Source organism: Columba livia, chromosome 7 (genome assembly GCF_036013475.1).
Source record: "Columba livia isolate bColLiv1 breed racing homer chromosome 7, bColLiv1.pat.W.v2, whole genome shotgun sequence".
Classification (NCBI taxonomy): Eukaryota; Metazoa; Chordata; class Aves; order Columbiformes; family Columbidae; genus Columba; species Columba livia.
In genome coordinates this window covers 25,993,755-26,014,657 of record NC_088608.1, presented here as the reverse complement: position 1 = coordinate 26,014,657, position 20,903 = coordinate 25,993,755, and the positions used below count along the sequence as shown (strand labels likewise).

Here is a 20,903-nt window from a genome sequence, read left to right as displayed (position 1 = left end):
TTATGTGAATCTTTTAATGATACTCTATTAATTAAATTAATAATCAAAATTTATTTATTAAAAGCAAATACATGCATACCAATAAATAATTCCAATTCAACTTATTATCCAGCCGTCTGACACTAGGTGACAGTCAACAGAGCTTTGTTACACGCTGTGTTACTGGACTGCTCTGTGTCCTTTCTTGGTGTGTACCTTGGTACCCTCCAAAGGATCTAGGGTTTATTGAAATACTGTACCATGCTTAAAAGAAGTATTCTTCATTGTCATCAAATGTGTAAGGCAATGGAGAGACTTTCCACTCCAAACCATATGGATCGTGTCTCTCTGAAGTCCCCTGCACCAGACATTCTTAATTTCCTGCTTACAGGGATCCTTCTGTCTGTGCCTCAGCTCTTCAAGTGTTACCTCTTTTTTGTCACCATGGGGTATCTGAAAACTCCATAAGGTTTTGCCACAAAGACCATGAAAGATATATTTATTCCTCCTGTTGCTCAGTCTGTTTCTGATCTGGTTCTCTTGGAAAAGAACTTGCAGGAGGAGGGATAGCAGATGTCAGTATATTTGTCAGCACCAGCTGAGCCAGCCATCCTTTAATCATGCTCTTTTATCCCAGACGATTACAAATCCTTCCAAGATCTTATGAGAAAAGTTGCTTGACATCTATGTGGAAGCAATCCAGGAAAATCCTTACAGTTTTGGATGTATTGCACACAGCTGTGCCTAGATGGATAACTTTAAACTTCAGTGAAGAACTGTTGGCCATGGCCAAATTCCTTTGGCAAGCACTAGAGTCTTTACCACCAGTCTCCAAGAGGGCAGATTGTCACTAGTGTGGGCCTTCACATGAGCAGCTCTTTACCTGTCCTTTGCTGGACTTTCTGGTGGTAGAAGCAGTGAGCAAAAAGTCTGATCAGCAGTAGTTTTAACCTCTTCCATATGTAAAACTCCAACACATGATTCTTAGACCCTCTTTACAGACTAATTTCATTAGGGCCTGGGGAAACTTTATTATAAGTCCTTTATTAATTATGTTCATATTATATACAGAACTTCACTTAGGGCACTTTGTGCTGGTGTAGTAGGTTCTTACATACATTGCAACTAGTGTCAGGCATTATTCAGCATCTGAGACAGTTCTTTGAGGACTGCAGTTTTTACTGAAAAAAAAAAATGTATTAAGCTTTGCAGTTTATCTTAAATATTCCAGTGTAATGGTAAGTATATCAGAAGTCAGTTCTCCACGATCAAGAGGGAATTTGGAACATATCAGAAATATCTTAGGTAGGGTCTACATCTGTCCTTGTGTGAGAGATGCTTCAGGCCCTTGATCATCTTTGTGGCCCTTTGCCAAGTTCATGGAACAGTCTTATTCCGTTGGCATGCGAGTATCAAGCACCTTCTCAGCTTAGTAACATCAGTACCAGTTCCTGTGGCCTGTGTTCCTTTATGTCAGTTACCAGATATTCACTATATCAATTATACAGCTGCATATAAAATGCTTCTGGAAAAGTGATAAACATCTCTTGTAAGGACTATTAATTACATAACTATTTTATGAAAAGCCAGAATGTTTCAGATTTTGATCAGACAGATCCAAGTTGCATCAAGAAATACCATGTGTGCAACACCAGATCCAAACAGGGACATACTGTGTTTGACATACCTTTTTGCAAAGATACAATGTTTTGTGGTGAGTAAAACTTCTCTTTGGTCCTAAACGTCTGTCTGGCAACACAAAACACGTTATTGCAGCTTCACAAAGCTAGATTAAATTTTTTGTAGCTCTACCTAGGTAAAGGAGTACATCCACTTCCTGTCAACTGTAGAGTGAGTGATTGGTAGAGGGGTGGTTTGGCTGGTTTTAATTTGTTCAGTGTTCAGGATGTAAATCTGGGCTAGGCAAAATTGTGAGAGTCTTTCTTTTCTCCATAGTGGTCATAACACATGACTACTGCCTTGCAGTTTCAGCAACAAGAATTTTGCCTCTTTGGGACCTTAGAACAGAAGTTACCCAAAAGGAAAGTCCATTTCATATAATTTAAAATTTGTCAATGAAGTTTTGATATTTAGGGCTTCCAGTTAAAAGTGTTCCTAATTTCAGCAGAAACTGACAAAGTTCTATAAAGTTACCTTTTAGGATAAAAAAAAGGTATAAATCTGGAAAACCAAAAGTTAAAAGCTGTTGTTAGAAATAAGTGAATCAGGCTTAGAAATGTGCACTTCATTTTGTGTAAAATGTACTTACTTTTAGCTGTTCTTCTGATTTTCTCCTTTGAGAATATTTGGCTTATTTCAAACATTTGGTCGCAATGTTTCTACTGAGCTGTGAGAATGATTAGTATAGGGTTTTTAAAGGTGCAAATGGAAAACATTCCTTATGGATCTTTGAAAAACTTTCCTTAAAATTCAATGAATTTCAAGGTGAAAAAAAATGTCAGGATCTATTATTAGCATCAGATGCAAGATATGAGGAAGCAGATACAAGAGAACCAACAGGCTTTTGGAATGAAAACCTGGGAGGCATCAGAATACTGAGGTTTTAAAGTTCTTTTTAGTCATGACAGATCTACTGGAGCCAGTTTAAAAAATGTTCACAGGCATAGTATTTTTGTAGGTATTTCGTCATAAGCATGTGGATAGCCACATGGTAAAACATGAACAAGATATGAGAGTGGTACCCTGTTGACCATGAGTGAGGAGAAGGAAACTACAGAAAACTGAAAGTGGAGCAGTAAATATGTTCATACAAAGGAGTTATTTGCTCAGCCCTTGTTTCACCACTGAAACTTCTAGGATTACCTCAGTTAGAGTCATACTCTTAGAACAGCAGAGGAAGCTGACAGGAGATTTCTGTGAAGACCTTCTGACTATTGAATTTACTTCACATTTCCTCCCAAAATAAGCCTCAACTGATAACCCTTCAGCAACTGCTGCAAAACTGAGTGTCCATGGCAGTAAATAATGCTGGTAAAGCAGCGTTATGAGGAAACTGTAGAGACATTTAGAACATCTTCAGAAGTTGAACTTTATATACATATATGTATTATTGAGAATAATAGGATATTTTCATCAAAGTATTTTAATTTAAAACATATCAAGTCATACTTAAAATGAGGAATTTCTTGAGTTACATATAGAGTTGGCTAGGAAAATGTGTATTCTTTCTTTTTAGAGATTGTTTTTCTTTTGAATACCTCTCAACACAAAGAAGTACTCTCCCTTTTTATTGCCCTTTTTGGGAAGGGCATCCCAAAACATTTTTCTTGTTTAAGCCAAAGTCACAATATGGAAATCTTTGACAGTATCTGAGCTTGGGCAGAGTGTTTCTTGATAGGCTAAGTGAATAAAGAAATGTATGAAAAATAGTTTCTTATTTTTAAAGTGTTATCTGTTTATCTTTTCTTTTATGCTTTCTTACCTATGAGTTTTAAGTACTCCATAGAAATAATTAAGTTGCTTTTCTTTTCACTATTTGTGGAATGTTATGCAAAGTACAGTGATTTCTGGGTGTGATAAACTGTGCTTGAAGTGGACAGGAAAACCTTGGCTCATTTAAGGGATATACAGAATGCTGTGTCTGTTCTGCTTTAGAAATGAGTGCTCTGTCTCCTAGTCAAAATATTTCACAATAATAATTTAACAGGCTGGAGAGAATTTCCAGAAACAAACTGTTAATGTGAATATAAGCTGGAATAGCACAGGGAAACAAGTTGTGAGGAAATGCTATTTAAAGACAAATGAAAACTATTGTAACTTTAAACGAATATATGTCCTGGGGATGCCATTTCTTGAGCAGGAGGTCCCAGTCTGCTAATACAATGATGCCCCATCTGCAGCCATGAGAGGAGCCTGGTACTGTGGCTGTGCTCTGCTCAGTGCTAATGTTGTATTTTTAGCATGTGCAGGAGGACATGGGGCAGTGTGAGTGTTTCAGAAGGAGAATAAACTTTTACATGCAGGCAGGCCTCGGGGCAGTAGACCAATTCAAGTGGGAAATAAAGACCGTAAGGATACAAATGTAGTACGAGCAACGGAAATTGTACGATGCTGTTGGGCTAAAGTTTCCTAACACTTTGATTGCAAAGACCTGTTTCCTTCATTTATAACCTTGTCAAACCTACACTGAAATTTTCCATGCTAGGTGTCTTTTTTTTTTACTTTTTTTTTTTTTTTTTTAAATTCACTTTAAGGTTTTAGCCAAAACGGTACAACCATTTCTGAAGCTAGGCAAAAAATGTTATTTTCCACTTGAAGAAAATCCTGGTGATTTTACTTTAGAGTGGTTCTTGGGTTCCTTGGCACTTTAAATGTGTCAGAGAGGTCATTTTGTCACCTACATTGTGCCTTTTACTGACTTCATGAAGGTTTGTCTCAAACTGATAGTAATAACCTTCTGCTAAATTTGAGTTTTAATAGACTGGGTTTTAACTTGCTAGGGTTGTTAAGCAGAGCCCCCAGGGAATTCTGTCCAGCTTAGAGAAGGTCTCTGTGCAGCTCCTCCTGTGCTGAATGGGTCGGTTTTGAAATCACAAAGCAGCTATTCTAGGGGACTTAGCTTATGCTGAGCATCCAAGATAGTCACATTGTTCTCCGGTCTGCTTTTGTTAGAAATTTTGCTGTGAAATTCCTGGTTCCTCAAAATTGTCAAAATGATTAAAGCTATGACTGCTACATAAAGCTGAGTGAGAATCTGCTCAGTAAAACAAATCAAAACCCCTCACATATACTTTTTTTTTTTTTTTACATTAATGTGAAAAAAACAAAGAGAAAAACATCTTTATTTTGCTGTCAGCACAATTCCAGCTTGTATTCAGGTTGCTTTCTGCCTGACAGCTCCATATATGATGTAGTGCGGTTAGCCCAGAAAGTTGAAATGTTGGCCCATTTTTTGGCCAGGTTTTTCTTTTTTCGTACCCTACAGGTGAAGTCCAGCCATGAACAGCTTTCAAAAAACAGTGATTACTTTTGCTGCAGAAGAAAACTTCTCTTCTTTTTTATTTATTTATTTTTAAAAATTCTTTGTAGAAATAGAACAAAGTAAAACGTAAACCAGTGCTGTTAAATATTTCCACATCTGATCTGGTTATGCCAAAAAGGGTGTTAGAAAACTTGCTATTAAAGAGAAATGAGAGAAGAACATCAAGTTTATCGAGAGACTTCTGCTAAACAATGAAAATATAAGGCATTCTCAGGGAGTATATAAATCAGACAAATACATTGAAAAACTTGATTCTGCTTGTTATGCTTCTCTCTGCACCAGTTCATAAAGCTCTTTCTTCTCTCTCTGGATAGTTACTGCGAAGAAAACTTCTAGAATCGATTTTACTATGAGAACACAGTACCATCATCAAGGGAATGAGAGGGCAGAAACAGTGTCAGTGCTTGGCAGTCCTACCCCCACTTCACTTGATAATTTTTGGTATGATGTGACCATCTGAGTTTTCTCAGATGAGAAGGTTTATAGCTCGTGGGGAGCAAAAAGCTCATGGGAAAATTCCTTTTGTAACCTTTTCTCTGTTATTTTTTTTTGACTGTTAGTTCTCTATTCTCATATATGTAAAATGTGTCTGCTGTAGTACAACTCTTAAGTACTTAGTTGCTGTCTTCATGTGAAAGTAAAGTAGAATTATTCATAAAATCACTTCAGTACCGTTTCTGACTGATGAAAAAAGGGAACTTTAAAAAAAATGTCTAATAATAGAAAAGGGATAAGAACTTAAGACATTTTAGTCTTGGAATCTGGGAATTCATTTCTGTCTGACACAGAACTGGTGATCAACCTACAGTTTAGATCATGTTACTTTTTTGATTAAAAAAAAAATCTGTCCTCCCAATAAACTTAAATCACCTTCTATAAAAAGAGTTTGATAGACTGATGTGTATCATTCTGTGAAACAGCATATTTTAAAGGGAAATGGCAAAGCTTTTGAAGCCCGGGCTGCTCCTCACCAGGATATTGTGTGTATTAGTCAGATTTGAGTGTGCCCAGGGTATTTTACAATTCCTATATATTCTGAAAAAGAAGGCCAAAACATTCAATTTGTGGATTCAAAATTTCAGTAGAGTTATAATTTCCTTGAAAGCTGCTGATTGCTCAGGACCCCTTCTGGGATTACTCGAAAAAATAGTGAATGAACAGTTGTGGAGTGTGAGCTTTCCAATGTCTTTAAGTCATGTCTGTTTGGGTTAAGGTTGGGACCTAAAAATTGAATATCCTGAAAAGGTGCCTGAAACTTTGCTTCTTAGTCTGTGTTAAACATGAACATTCATGTTCAATGGCTAGTTTGTTATTGCTTCCCTGCAAGCATTGATTGTGTCCCCAGATATGCTTTTAGAAATAATATAAAGGCTATCATCCACTACTTTATAAAGAAAATTATAGTAAACGATGTAAAATGTAGATGTTTTCTGATGTAAAATATTTTTGAAGAGTCGTATTCTTCTACCTTTGCTTTTGTATTTAGAGTAATATTTGCTCCTGGAAGGGTGAAAGATCGCAAACAGTTTGTGTAACATTACCAAGCTGCCTGTAGTGCTATGCAACCTTTTTCAAATAAATGTGGGCGAGATCTCTGTTTGATCATTAATGCATGTACAGGTAAGAAAACAGTTGCGTGGGAAGCAGTACTAGGTAATGATTTTCCATGCTGGGCCTGTCAGCAGTTTTGAAATTTTCCCAGGTGAAAGGAGAAGGCTACAAAATGCATGAAAAAAAGTAAATTCACTTGTAGATTTACTAACACTTGAAAATACTGTCTACTCAATGTGACTTAGTTAGGATACTACATATAGTAAAATAGACTTATTTGGGGAAAATCAGTACTATGATCTGCTTCTGCTGTTTCTTCCATAATTTATATTAACTTCTTGACTGAAAGTGTCCCTTTCATCTTATTGATCTTTATCAGCTTTCTGTTTATCTTTTAATTCCTTGATGCTCTGCTTAAAGTTTTGTACACCCTGTTAATATTGGTTTTCATATAGTTTAGCTATTTACCAGCTACTCTTTTTCCTCAGCTTTGTCTATGTACTACGTTTCTCAGTATTGCCTTTTTTTTTTTTTCCAGACAGAAATGGCTTAATAGCTAATCTAAGCTACAGCATACAGAGAGTCAGTCCTGCATGTGAGCACATCTCAAGGCTCTCATGATTAGTTAAATGATCTCTCTACAAATATAGGTGCAGAAAAGAAATAAGTCAAGAGCGGCGTTGACAACATTCACTGGCAAGGTTTTCCTCTCCTGAGATCACTAAGGTTACTCAGCTAATGCAATGTTTCCTTGTTCTGACGTTAAGTATGACCTTGTGTAATGTGTCTCTTCAAAGACTGTATTTCCTTTCAAGATACAGTTTCTGACTGCACCTAAACTTGTTGGTGTCTTCACTCTGAATCTAGGTAAAGAACAACTGAACAAATAAACACAGTAATTTGGACCTTTTGCTGGAAGTAAACAGACTTACAGGGGTATATACAAGGTTGCTGTGATAGAAAAAGGTATCAAACTGGGTGGCCGATAAACCAGAAACATCCCGCAATTTCTTAGTGTGTCAGTTTATACTGTCTTATGAATTTAAAAATAACATGGTTCCCCTAAAAAAATGGTTATTTGGTCCCAGCAACCATGGGACCTTCATTGTACACACATGCAATCACTCCTAGGATGCTGACGAGTTTTTAACTGTGATGTGGGAGGAGGTCAGGCTGTGCTCAGGAATACATGGATGATCTGTACACTGTTATTAGGAGAGCTTTGGTAAGGAACAGCCAATTTTGTGTTCCACTGACATAACTCCCTGCAATGTTATCAAGAACAAAGTTTCATACCACTCTTGCACTCCACTGAGGCCCTCTTGGCTGTGTATTTCCTTCCCTATCTGTCCCTGCAGGATGCAGCCGTAGCCAAGAAGTGAGTCACTTCAGACAGGTGAGCCAGGGGAAGCCCCATTCTCTTTTTTCTTTACCTGGGTTGTGGACACTGCTTTCCTTTTCTTTGGCTCAGGTTGCTGAACTGACTCACCTCGTGACTACCCTACCAGGTCCCTTCCGGAGAAACAAGAAGGACAATGTGGAGAAGAGAATAGAGTATGGTCACTGCACTGGATATCAATCACTGTTAGCCCCATTTGGTAGAATATGAAGTTAGGTCTGGAGGAATGGATACAGAGCTTTGTGTGAAACAATGGTGGAAACTTTCTTCCTGATATATCCGATTCACCATTAAAGTCAATAATTCACATAGATACACTGGATTATTAATAGTAAACAGGATGAAATATTGATTTCAAGGATCAGTCCCTGTAGATGTGTTTTATCACTCTGCATCAGTAATTTAACTCCCCTTGCATACTTAGCGTTTAAATTCTACTTGCACCCCTAAATGAGAGCCCAAGTTTATGTTACTTTCTGCAGAGAGGTGTATGTCCCTTATATGGTAAAAGAAATCCAGAAGATGGATTGAACATTTCTTAGTTGTTCAGGGGACATGACCCTGTAATGGCTATATCACAGAATAGTTGTTCACAGTATAGCCTGTTCCCCCCGGTTCCATTACTGCATGTTTTTTTAGCTGAAGAAAGTTTGCGCAGTGTATTGGAAATATAAACAGAGCTCTAAAAGCCACAAGGCGTCCTTAACTACAGTGCCATCAAACCTTCTGTTTCAGAAATAAGTATCATGTTTTCCTTGGTTTTACTAGCACTTTCTCATTGTTGCTTTTTCCATCAGTAATAGTATCTCAGGATGTCAGAATTCATTATAACAGTTTTAAAAGGTACAAAATTACTGTATTGCAATAATGCTCTGCCTTCTAATTGTCCTCGGAATGAAAAGCTCTTTCTTATTAGTTTTATTATTATTTTTTTTTAAGGAATAAATACTCCTGTTATATGATTTGCTTTCTCTGTAATCCTATTTCATGATAGTTACTGAACACTGCTTCAAATATATTGCCAGTTCAGATTTGTTTCCCAAACAAACAGGAGGTTTTTGTAATGAACTCTGAATTGACCAACTAATTTTGGAAAGCAAAATGTTTCCATGTTACAAAGGTTAGCCAGTAAAACTTTTGTTTCTTTGTGACATAAATAACATACTGAACAACTTTACTCAGGACATTTTTTTTTTTCCTCATTTGGGGCACACAGTGTAAGTCTGTTTCTTAGCAGTTAATTCAAAGACTTATATCAGCAAAGTATGGTCTGCAAAGGTATATCAACAAACTACATAACTAGTTAAAACATTCTGGATTGGGATAATCAAGATGTTTAATGGTATATTAGTACCTAGCATAGTCCTTAATTCACTACGGCTAATGTCTCGTTGCTGCTGTGATGACAGCTACACCTGTGCATTCTCGCTGATGTCAATCAGGTTTATATGGAAGTTAAACAAGACCAGTAATTGGCACTAGACATAAAATGTTCTGTTTGTAAAGAAAACAATGTGTGCAGAAAGGAATGAGTAACAAGAGGGTTTAAGAAGCTTTGGCATATTATTAAGAAAAAAATATTTAACAGGATGATTAAACTTAAAACTAAAAATATTTTCCCATTGGCTTTATTAAAAATATCTCTTTAGATTTTGAATGAGAAAAAGACACCTATAGACCAACTGCAGTCACCATGACAACAACTTAAACTCACAAAACACATAACAGTATTACTTGGCAGCATAGTTAACTTAGAAGCTAGTACATCAAATCAGCAGAAAATAGTCTATTCCACTTCACCTAAAATAATGTATTTTTATTCTATCTTAATAAATGAGCAAACCATAGCACACAACGAACATAGACTCTGCCTTATGTATTGAATAATTTCTGTGAATTTTGTTTGAATAACTAAAATCTTTTCTTTTAAAGATAGGTCTTTTTTTTGGGGGGAGAGGGGGGAACTGTGATTGTGTGCATTTTTACTAGTGTTTTTGAAAACATACACAGAAAACTTTCTTGACTGTGCACCTGGGGGGTTTATGTATTTCTTTGCAGAATTATGGAAAGCAGTGGTGGCAATGACCTACCAGTATCAAATCATGCAGCCATATCTTTTGCCAATGCAAAAATATTCCCTGAACTACAGTGAGTGTTATTGTCTAGTCTAGTTTTAAAAGTCTAAAGCTATGTAGATTCCATTGTATCCCTTGGGAGCCCAGTTTGTTTCACTGCCAGGAAGCTTTCCTGATATTCGGCCTCAATTTTTCCATGTTTAATTTCAGGCTATTAATACAAGAGTCTTATACTACTTTTTGTTTATGATCTCAAAACATTTGTAGATGCTGTCAGGCTAGTCACATGTGAACCAGTCTATATTTATTCTTTTAAACTTTCCTTTTTCATTAAGACTTTCAAGCTTCCATTTAATGTTCTCTTTGAGCAATTCCTACTTTCTGTGGATTTGCTTGGTTATAGGAAAACTTAATTTAAATTTTTTTATACTAAAGTCATACAAGAAGCAACACTCTTTTCCAAGGTGTAGTTAAACATTACCAACTTACAGGATTCTTTTTAGTGACATGCTAGAATGAATATTTGGTCCCCTGAAGTCTGTCTCAGTAGTGCTCGTTTTCAGCTCTCCTTGAAAAGCATATTGAAATATGTCCTCTCACATTTTGCTTGGCCTCTGATACTATGAGATGATTTTTCTAATGTTGTTTTCTGTGCATTTGCAGTGCTTTTTAAATCCTCTTCATTCTAACCTGGCTTGCAATCTGAAAATTTCATTAACGTTTCTCCATTATTAAATAATAAGTGGAAAAAAAAAGAGAAGAGTTAATCCTGGATATTAGCGAAGAGACAGCATCTCATTTTGATGTTACTTTGGTTTTGGTTTCTGTGCCAATTTTCAATTCTCAAAGCTACCTTCCTTTGTGAGCCAATTTGAATTACATTTCCAGGTATTCCAGTGTCCAAATGTTTCTAGAAATACAGTGATACTTGTTGTGCTGCTCCACCAAGAAGGCACTTGAGATTACTTGGCTGAGTCCTTATAAAACCCCAAAAGTTAAATTGTTCATGATTACTTAATTCCTCAGCAAGTCAGTATTCTCTTAATATATATGTTACGAATTACTAGGGAGTTATAAATTCAAATGACTAGGTATTATATTGTCAGTATACTGGCAAGGTTTTTTTGTTACTTTGTTTGGTTTGTAATTCCTTCTAGATAGACGTATTTGGAGCACTCATTGATATACATGGAATTCTTTCCCATGTAAATCTGATTATGATGACTATTGTGTTTAAAGAAAAAGAAGATCTGAAGACCTCACTTATAGGAAGTGCTTATAGGAGAGTGACTTCAATTGTCAGCACAGTTTAAAGGTAGTGGTGAAATTAAGGCTCTATTGGGATACATCTATTTGATTCCTGGCAGTTTGGTAGTAAAAGCTAATATAAGACCATGCCTTTAACAGCTACATTTAGACTGTCTCAATGCCTAGAAGAAACTTTGTAAATCTTACCTTCAGAGCACACAGAGGATTTAATCATCCAATACTGGAGTAATTCAAGCAGCTGTGCTGAGGAATTAATTGCCTCCATAGTTCTCAGACCTACTGAGCTTGTGTAAACCAACTATGGGTTTTATGCAAATCTCTATCTGAAGTATTTGATCAGTTCTCATTGCACAAGTGTACCTTTATCTCACTCCTTAGCCAATACTTTCTTGGAGGCAGAAGTAGCCTCTGAGTCGATTCTTAATCCCCATGTGGTGAAGGTGGGTGGCACTGAGGGTTGGTTTCCCTCTGCCAGGCACTGGCTGTAGCAGTTGCCAGAGTGCCTGTGTGGACAGCAAAGTAGTTTCTTTAGGAAAGCGGCAGCTGACAAATAAATATGGAATAACCATTTTGGGAATAAAGGAAGTAGGTAAATGAAGGGCAGACTTATACCAGCAAACAGATCTTTATGGAAGAGGTGTTCCTGACACACGCAAGACAGACAAAGATAAAAGCTTCACTTCTTATAATGGAAAGGAACATATAATTTTCTGGTAGGAATCCAGTTTGCAGGATAGTACAGTGAGCTTTATACCTTTCCCTGAAAGATAAGTGTTGAAAAAAAAAAGTTAAATCTCAAATGTGCTGCACACAGTTCTGTAGTCTGTAGATAAAAACTTTTGACAACTTGGATAGGTGACTATGGGTTAAAAAAGGACAAGTGTTTTCCTACTGCATACAGTGCCAACAGGGTTTCAAATTCTATATTATAAACATGTTAAGAATGACTAAGAGCAAGAAACAAAATGAGCAAGGAAAAAAAAAGATATCATCATGACACTTTGTAAACAAATTATAATGGTTCTCTCCACAACATAACATTATACCAAGGCACTCCTTGCCAAAGAACGTTGTGGATGCCAGGAGGAGGAGGCTGAACTACTTCATATAGAAGAGCTTAGATTTCTAGATATATAGAAACCGCCTCTGTGTCAGGGAGTCCTTGATCCCCACAAGGCTGAAGGCTTGGAGGGCACCCAGTATCTCTTTATTCTGCCTATGCTCTCTTTCTCTTCCCTGGACATCTTATTTTGGCCATCTTCAAAACTGCTTACTGAGCTAGATGGACTTTTGTTGTGACACGATGTAAATTTGCTTATGTTACCAAGAATAACAATAACAGACAATGATGTCAGCTTTGCTGGAAAGCTCATAAAATAATAAAATTTCACTAGAAAGGCTGAACAAAGGAAAAAAGGAAGGGAAGAAACCAATGTTGTTTGAGTTAGGAAGATACATATGATTTAACATTTAGAACTAATAAGGACCCAAGGCATTTAACCAGCAGCACAATCAGGTGGGCAAATTTCATACCTCTTTCTATAAAGTCTGCAGAAGCCAGTAAGAGCTACAGGGTGATTAAAGGAGGTCCACTGTGTTTAATACCTCAAGATAAAGTCATACTCTTAGTTATCAGTAGCAAAGAGTACTTTAACTTCATTCAATTAAGTAGATAAGCAGCTGTTTCATATCTTTCTTCTTAGGATCCCAAGCTTATTATAGTTATTATAGCTTATTGTAATGATTTTCTCCCAGTACAGCTACCATTACAGTGTGAGAAAGGAAAATTTAGCAACTGATCTGACAGTCATGAAAAAAGAGGTTTTTGTAATGGCCTTTATTGGGTTGCAGATTGTAAAATTGTAGAATCACTCAGGTTGGAAGGGATCTCTGGAGATGTCTACTCCCACCCCATCACCCAAAGCGGGGTCGGTTGATTAGAGTTTTGCACGGTGTTGTTAAGCTAGTCTTTGGAAGATGGGTTTCCATCCTTGGACTCCAAGGATGGAGATAATAATGTAACTCAGTGTTGTTCTATTAAAAAAAGATCTATCACTAGCTAATGAACTCTGGCTTTATCACCTGTTTTATGATGAATAATATACTTACTTTAGCTGCTGTGTTCCCATGAAGAATGCTTATCGAAAAGAATATGTTATACTCACTGAATTCTGGGGCGTGAACATCTGGGGGAAGCACAACAGTTCTCTTTCTGAAAAATTATGTAACGTTGTGTTGAGAAAGCTTGGCTATTTTTTGTGTAGTAATGAATAACCACAACAACTAGGCAAAAGTTGTTGCACCATAAAGCATATATCACTGAAGTTTAAACACTGCAGTATTGAAGTTTTTGAAATAAATCCTCTAAAACTTTAAGTTGTACAAAAAGACTGGAAGAACTAGAAATGTTTTACAATCTATGTGTATTTCTCATATCATATTCTGAATCGTCCATTCAAATATTGTATTGTTGCAGCGTGATATTTTTAAAGTTCAGAAAGGGATTTAAAATAACAATCACCATTTATTTTTATTAGGTAACTCTCGCAATTAGGGCCCTCATGTGTCAAGCTACTTGGTTGTGTGTATCTTTTTATTTGGGGATATAGTGAGAGGGCACTAATATACACTTCTGGTGTGCAAAGGAGTTGGCAAGGAGGAAAGGTTTTCTGTGCAGGTCTCCTGACGTGCCACCACATACCTCCATGTGCCAGCACATGTGTTGCAGCTGGGGGTGCGCAGCTGTCGAGGTTCTGTGCTCTGCCTCCCATTGTCTGCAGAAAGTGACCAAGAAAATCCACATGATATCTCCGCTTGAATAATATTGTGGGGGGAAGACACAGGCTGGAAAGAGTTTGAGGTCACTGCTTACCTTGAGAAAGAGCAGCTGCAAAATTTTATGCAAGTCATCAGGGTAGGTGAGCTCGGCAATCTGACACTCAAATCTTGTTTCAGTGGGGAAGTGGGCTGTTGACTTGAATGGGCTTATCATGACCTTAGAGTTATACACATGCTTAAACAGCCTCCTGACTGAAGGACTAATTCTGTCTTATGTTTGCTCGTGACTGATCTGATTTACACATCAGAAAAAACAGTTATAAATTTAACTTGTACATTTGGGAATCAAACACTTGAACTTTTCTGTCAAGCAATATGCACCTCTGATATAGCAGGAAAAATGTGTTTAACATCTGTGCAGACTGATTCAGAGAAAATAAGGCAAGAGGTATCTGCTTGTGAGAACTTCATCTGTTCCTCCTTAGGCATGTGGGGGACTTCTGGTAGTTTCAGGAAACTGCTTCTTCCACTAGTGCCTTCATATGCCTTTACCATTGCCTGTGGGTGGAGTTTCTCCCATCTGCATGGCAGATGAGGCTTTGCGACCAGCAGTTACCACAGGAGTGCTTAACTGAACTGAAAAATATGATATTCTAGGTACAAAAACCCCTCAATATCATAGTGAAGTGATACATATTTCAGTTTGCTTCTGTGGAGTTTTTTTATAGATGGGGACAAGATTTGAGAGCAATAAATTTGGAGACTTTTCAAAAGAAAAATGTAGCTAAATAATCAGAGTTTCTTCATCAGTACCTTTCAATGGGGTTCCTATCATTGGCATGTAAATACTAAAAGAAATGTGTATGTGTTTTTTTTTTTTATTTTATTTTATTTTATTTTATTTTATTTTATTTTATTTTATTTTAAGTATGTCTTGAGAGTGCTTCTGGAGTCAGTGGCAAATAATTGTAAATAATGTAACTATTGCATATGGGAAGGATCATCCGTTCATTCTCTACTGTAGAGCTGTTTGTCCTATTTGACAGCAAACAGGCCCTTTCTTTCATAGAAGTTTTGTAATATTGTATGTAGCCTCTCCCCACTGGCTTTCAGAGCAATTTTATTTCTGCTTAACCAAATTGCTTTTTATGTTGTGAAAGTAAATCTTGACATCAATACATCTCTGAACATCTAACCCAAAATATGGCAGCCTGTTTAAGTACTTAATAAATAATAGGCAGCAACTGTGCTCTAGTGCTGCTGTTGCTAATAAGCAGTAGAACTGCTAGTGAGAATTCAATCATTGTGTAACAGAGACAAATTTAGAAAGGGAGATTAAACAAAATAAGGATATGTGTCATTTAGTGACACTGAAGTATTTATCTCATCTTGTGCAAGAACTTTGAAAACATCAGACAGTTATTGTCATGTGGTTTGAGAAAAATGAAATATTAAGCATTATTGTGTTTTTGAGCATACCAGTTATAAAATGATTTGTAGATGAAAAAATATCCTGTTAGGCTTGCTTATTTTACTAGCAAAAAAGCCTCTTTGGTAACAAATAGCAGCACTGAATTACATAGCTAAATGTCTCTTGGAAACAAGGGTGGTCTCCAGTCACTAGTTCTGTATGTGCATATATATTCAAATGACCCTAGCTTTCATAAGTGTAAGTATTGGAGAGTTATAATTAGTTCCATGAATTTGTTGAGAATGGAAGTACCACATCATGATCATTTTGAATGTGACTCAGCTGAAAATCAATACGTTTTTGTCAAACTGTTTATGGTTTCTGGCACTCTAGAATCATCTGTCTTTAAGGATTAGGGGTAATAAGGGTAATTTTGTTATAGTGAAAAGATTGACTTCACAGATTTATGACCCATTGATGGTTACATGTGGCTTACCTACTTTATTTGTCAATATTATAAATATATTGAATGAAAATATACCATAGTTTCCAATAGGCTTATTGCCATGTACATTTGATATCCTTCAAATTCCTTTGCATTGAGTAATACATTTCTCTTTCTTGCACCACTTGAGCTACTGCATTTTAAATAGAAGGCAGAACACTAATGAGCAAAGTCAAAGAAAAAAATGACTTTTTTTTGATAAGATGATACACTTTCTGTGTTCATTGATCCGTGATTTAGTTACAAGAAATCAGCATTAAATACCTCCCATGGGTGAAATGATTACTACAATCAAGTACCTTACTCAAAATTTTTCTCATTTTTTCTTAATTAACATTAGTATTGTAGTTTGTTCAGTGAATATATTAGTTACCTGCAGATATTATGGATTTACTGTGCTGTAGCTGTTACATTTTTTTTTTTTTCCTGTAATTTGCCTGTGCTATTCAGTAAGGAAAGAAAATATGTGAATTATGTAAATGAATTTTGTCTGAATTTTGCCATGAAAAGTTACCTCTTCATTCATAGTTAACCATTTGATAGGTTTGGCACAATCAACTCCCCTGAAACCGTTATAGATATATATTTTTTTAAGCTAGTCAGTCCCTGTGGTTTCTTGAGGCTGTAGTTTTGGGCAAGGTAGCTGACTCCCTGGGGGCTTTTCAGCATATAGGAGAAACACCAGGCACAGAGGGGCAAGAATAAGCCTGTGAGCCAGGAGAGTTTTGTCCTGTTTCCCATGATCTGTGGCACCCATCTGCTCACGATCCTCAGTATGCCTCTCTGTAGAACAGAGAGAAAATTTGGTGTGAAAGTCTCAACTTGTTTATAAAATGTTATACCATCCTTGGATAGAAAGTGGTATGAAAATATAACCTATTCTACCAAATACAACACCTCACTACCATCCTCTTCCACTCCCTGTCTTAATGTTTCAGCACAGTCCATATCTATGCCACTAAACTGTCCTGAGAAAAACAAAGTTAACTCACAAGAGATAAATTAAGGGCATTGTCACAATGATAGAAATTCATACAGCTCTTTGGTAGACAGGTTTATCCATAATTTACTTCTAGATTAGTTTCCAAACAAGTTGCCTTAGGATTCAAATAGATTTATTTTTTTTCCCCAACAATTAGAAGGAAAATAGATTAGGAAATTTAGATAAACTACTGGTTATATCTACAAAACACAAGAACTCTTAATCACGAATTCATTGTAAAGTATGAAGAACCACTCATTACTACATTTATATGAATTGCTGCTTTTTGCTCAAGACTGAATGTAGAAGCCACATAAATATGCAGCATTTATGTTTCTTTAACCAGGAACAAGGAATTGATAGAATTCTGTAGAATTTTTAGTAAACTTTTAATTGAGAACGTGACTAACTTGAAACAGCTGTTTAGATTTCATTGGCAATAGAGTAACCCTTTCCAAGGTAGCATAGCTAGGATGATGGCAAAGCAGAATATGTGGGTTATAAAAGAAGATGACGCAGCTCAAAATAGCTCATTACTGATTCTGTAGGGCCTTTTACTTTTAATTCTAAGTGATCAAATACGACAAATTGACAGCAGATTTATTCTGAAAGTGTTTCTTTCAAGCCATTGAATGATTGATAGATTTCTATTTTTAGGAAAGACTCCCACAAAATGGTTTCTTTCACATAACATATGTTTTCTATATGAGTATGTGCTTTTTTTTTTTTTTTTTGGAAAATTCAAACACCAGGCTTGACATTCTCCATCAAATTCTGGACTAATTCTAAAAGTGCTAAGTAACCTAAAATCGCCATATTTTTAATCAAAAGAAATGTTACTCTCTGTTTTCCACATTCACATAAATACTTTCTAAAGTTAAAACCAAGCACAAAGCAGGTTTATATATTATTTGAAAATCACTGTGTCAGATTCATAGTTTAATGGCATGACCCTTCCTTGTGGAAAAGGATAAAAAATATGAGATGAGGTTTTATTTTATAATTTCAGATTAAGACATAATTTAAGCTATTGGCATCAGGACATAATGTATTTCCTGGCTTAAAAGAAGTGTGAGTTATATAAATACTAAATGATGTGAAGACAAGAAGAAAAATTCTACTTGCACTGAATGTCCTTGCTTAAGTTGCTGCATGATATTAACAGTAAGTTGTGTTTTTTTTTTTTCCTCTTGTTCCCAACATAATTTTTTGTATTTTACCTTCCTGTGAAGAAATTCTTCTGTCTGGAGAATGTGCAGGGCATGAGTGTCCCTGACCTTGCAGGGAATTCCTCTGTCAGGACTCATGAGACTTGAGCACTTTCAGGCCTTTGCAGCTGCCCTAGCCCAGCCTGTGCTGAATTGGGATGGTTTTCTAGGCAATGCAACAGGCTCAATCACAGTAATTGAATAAATGCATCTCTCAGCAGAAAGTATGTAAAAAGTGGCTGGGTGGTTAACTATTAATTAAACAGTGACAGTTACCCTGGTCTCAGGAAACAGCAGGATGAGACTGTGATCTTTTCAGGTTTACCGCAGAAAATAGTCAGGAAAGGTCAGGGGGCTGGGAACTTTCATACAGTTTTACTACTTTTATAGTCTGCTGATGCACCAGTTCTTTTTCTAGCTTTTGCTTCTATTTTCTTTTAGTACCTGTTATTATGATGAAATGTCAGTAATGACAGTAACATCAAGTACGTAAGAAAAACTGTAGTAAAATGAATACACCAAACTAATGGATGGGGCCTGATATAAAAAGGGTGAGACCCTTGGATCTTATTTGAGGCTTTTTGACCAACAAGAACTCTGAAGTATTTTGTACAACTGAATGGCTGACAAATGACTTTTGAACCTGCAGAAACGCATTCAGAGACATATAGCTGTGCAGCATCTTCTTCAGAGAGGACTGAGTGGCTTAGAAGCCTTTGCATAATTAATTATAGAGACTTTGGTGCCAAGACAAAATCACAAGTGAAGAAAAGCATATCCTCTTAACCTTTAACTCTGCTTTTCAGCTGATATTCAATAAGATACAGCTCATGTGGTACACAGAGAAAACATGTTGTTCCATGTTGTTTCTTATGTTTACCCAAAACACACAGTCTTTTTCAAAATGAATTTGACTATAGGAATTAATAGCCAAATTTAGATAAAACCATTTGCTCTGTATAACTTTGGAATCTCTTAAAATTACTATTATAGGGCACTTGGGTTTCTGGGAAGCTTTTATTTTAGTCTCCAGTGACGTGATATGGTATGCTGTGCAATTCTGCAGCAAAATATCTGGCAGTATTTGAAAACTACAGTTTAGTAGTATTTTCCATTGTCCTCAAATGTGGCTTTCTGATTTAACAAATAGGCCTTACTTCCTTTGGAAAACTGTAAATATTACAGTGACAGATTTGCAGCAGAGCCAATTCAAGTGTTCTCCGTAGTACAGGCTAAACTTAATTTTGTCTCAGCATTGGGACAGCCATGTTCAGGTCTCTGCGCTGCAGCTCCCCCCGATGCTGTGCTGCGTGGCACGGGAGGCTTTTCTGACGTCTGTAAGTGAAGAAGTGTGAGAGAGGGTCACTGGGATTTTAGAAGAGCTGAAGCAGGTGTGTGAATTATTGCTAGGCAGCTATTTTGCTCTGTCTTACAGACACTATATGTTTTGATGGCTTCCCAAAAAATAAAGCAAGCAGTCTAATTTTAGTGGAATAGACTGTATAGGTGTAGAAGAATGTGTTTGTTTGCATTACTTTTATGATGACTTTTTAGGAGAAAACTTCTAAATAGCAATGGTAGTGCCATGGGCCAGAAGAAAAGTCAAACAACAGTAGCTGGAAGCTCTCTAATGCAGCATAAGATGAACAGAACTGCCATCTTCTTTGATGGGAATCTTAAAATGAGAATAATGTCTCAATCTGAACATATAAAGCTACTAAATTAATTACTTGCATAAATACCACAAATGTTTTCCACAGCCTGAACACATTAATTTTCTAGTTTGTAGTAGATGAATGCCATTGTATTAACAAATGCTGTTTTCCTTAAAAAAAAAAAAGGAAAATATAATAAAAGTTCATGGTTAAGGTATTGTGTGCAGTGGGCATGAATACATTAATACTTGCACAATTGTATTAATCAATTTCTAATGATTTTCAGAACTTCATGAAATGGAAAGGTCATAAATGTTATTGATCGTCCCTTTAAGGATGGTATTTGTACCGTCATCGTGGCAAATATCAGAGAGACTGTTGAGGTGCCTGTAAATTCTACATACAGAAACTGCCAGAAGAATGACATTGATTGGTTTAATAAATTCCTCATTTTGGACTGTGTTATAAATTACTGTTCATAAATTACAGTCTGTAATTTTGTGTAAATGAAACAGTGGAGCTAAGGAGAACTAAGATATGTACCTCCTGTCAGATAAACTTTTTGAACTCCCTGTGGTCCTAGTTAGTGTGGGAATGCATTAGATACAGATTCACTAAATCCAGCCAGGATATTCTGGTAATTATTCATTTAGACTATCATTCAGTTTTTTTCTTGTCAGCTGCTGATTCCTCTTCTCCAAGTGTAAGTGTTAGCTTGACATGCAAATATATGTTGCTAATGTCCAGTATCCATTTTACTTGTACAATCTGAACTCTAAAAATATTCTTGTTTTGTAAATTAAATCTTTTGGACCTCCTATACAATCATAGAGCCTAAAAAGTGTGATTGAACATGATAAACTGTATTTTTAAGTTTCTGAGTTTTCTTTCTTTGTTTGTTCTAAAGGGTAAGGTGATAAGCTATTTTGTAAGATACTATCATTTTATGTAGCCTTTTGTTATTAGCTCATTTCTGAAAACTGTCTTTAAGATAACCATCACTTTTAAACAAGCTTGTCCTTTAGTTCCTTTCCTGTCCTCGCATAAAAATATTTAGATGTGATTTGGAGGGATTTCAAGGTCAAATGA

The 20,903-nt window shown here is 36.2% G+C and overlaps 1 protein-coding gene across 9 annotated transcripts in view; it reads left to right on the top strand.

Moving 5' to 3' along the window:
* The window catches only part of PDE1A (phosphodiesterase 1A), a 169,716-nt gene that overhangs the window by 67,015 nt on the left and 81,798 nt on the right, over positions 1-20,903 (top strand). The window lies entirely within an intron of this gene.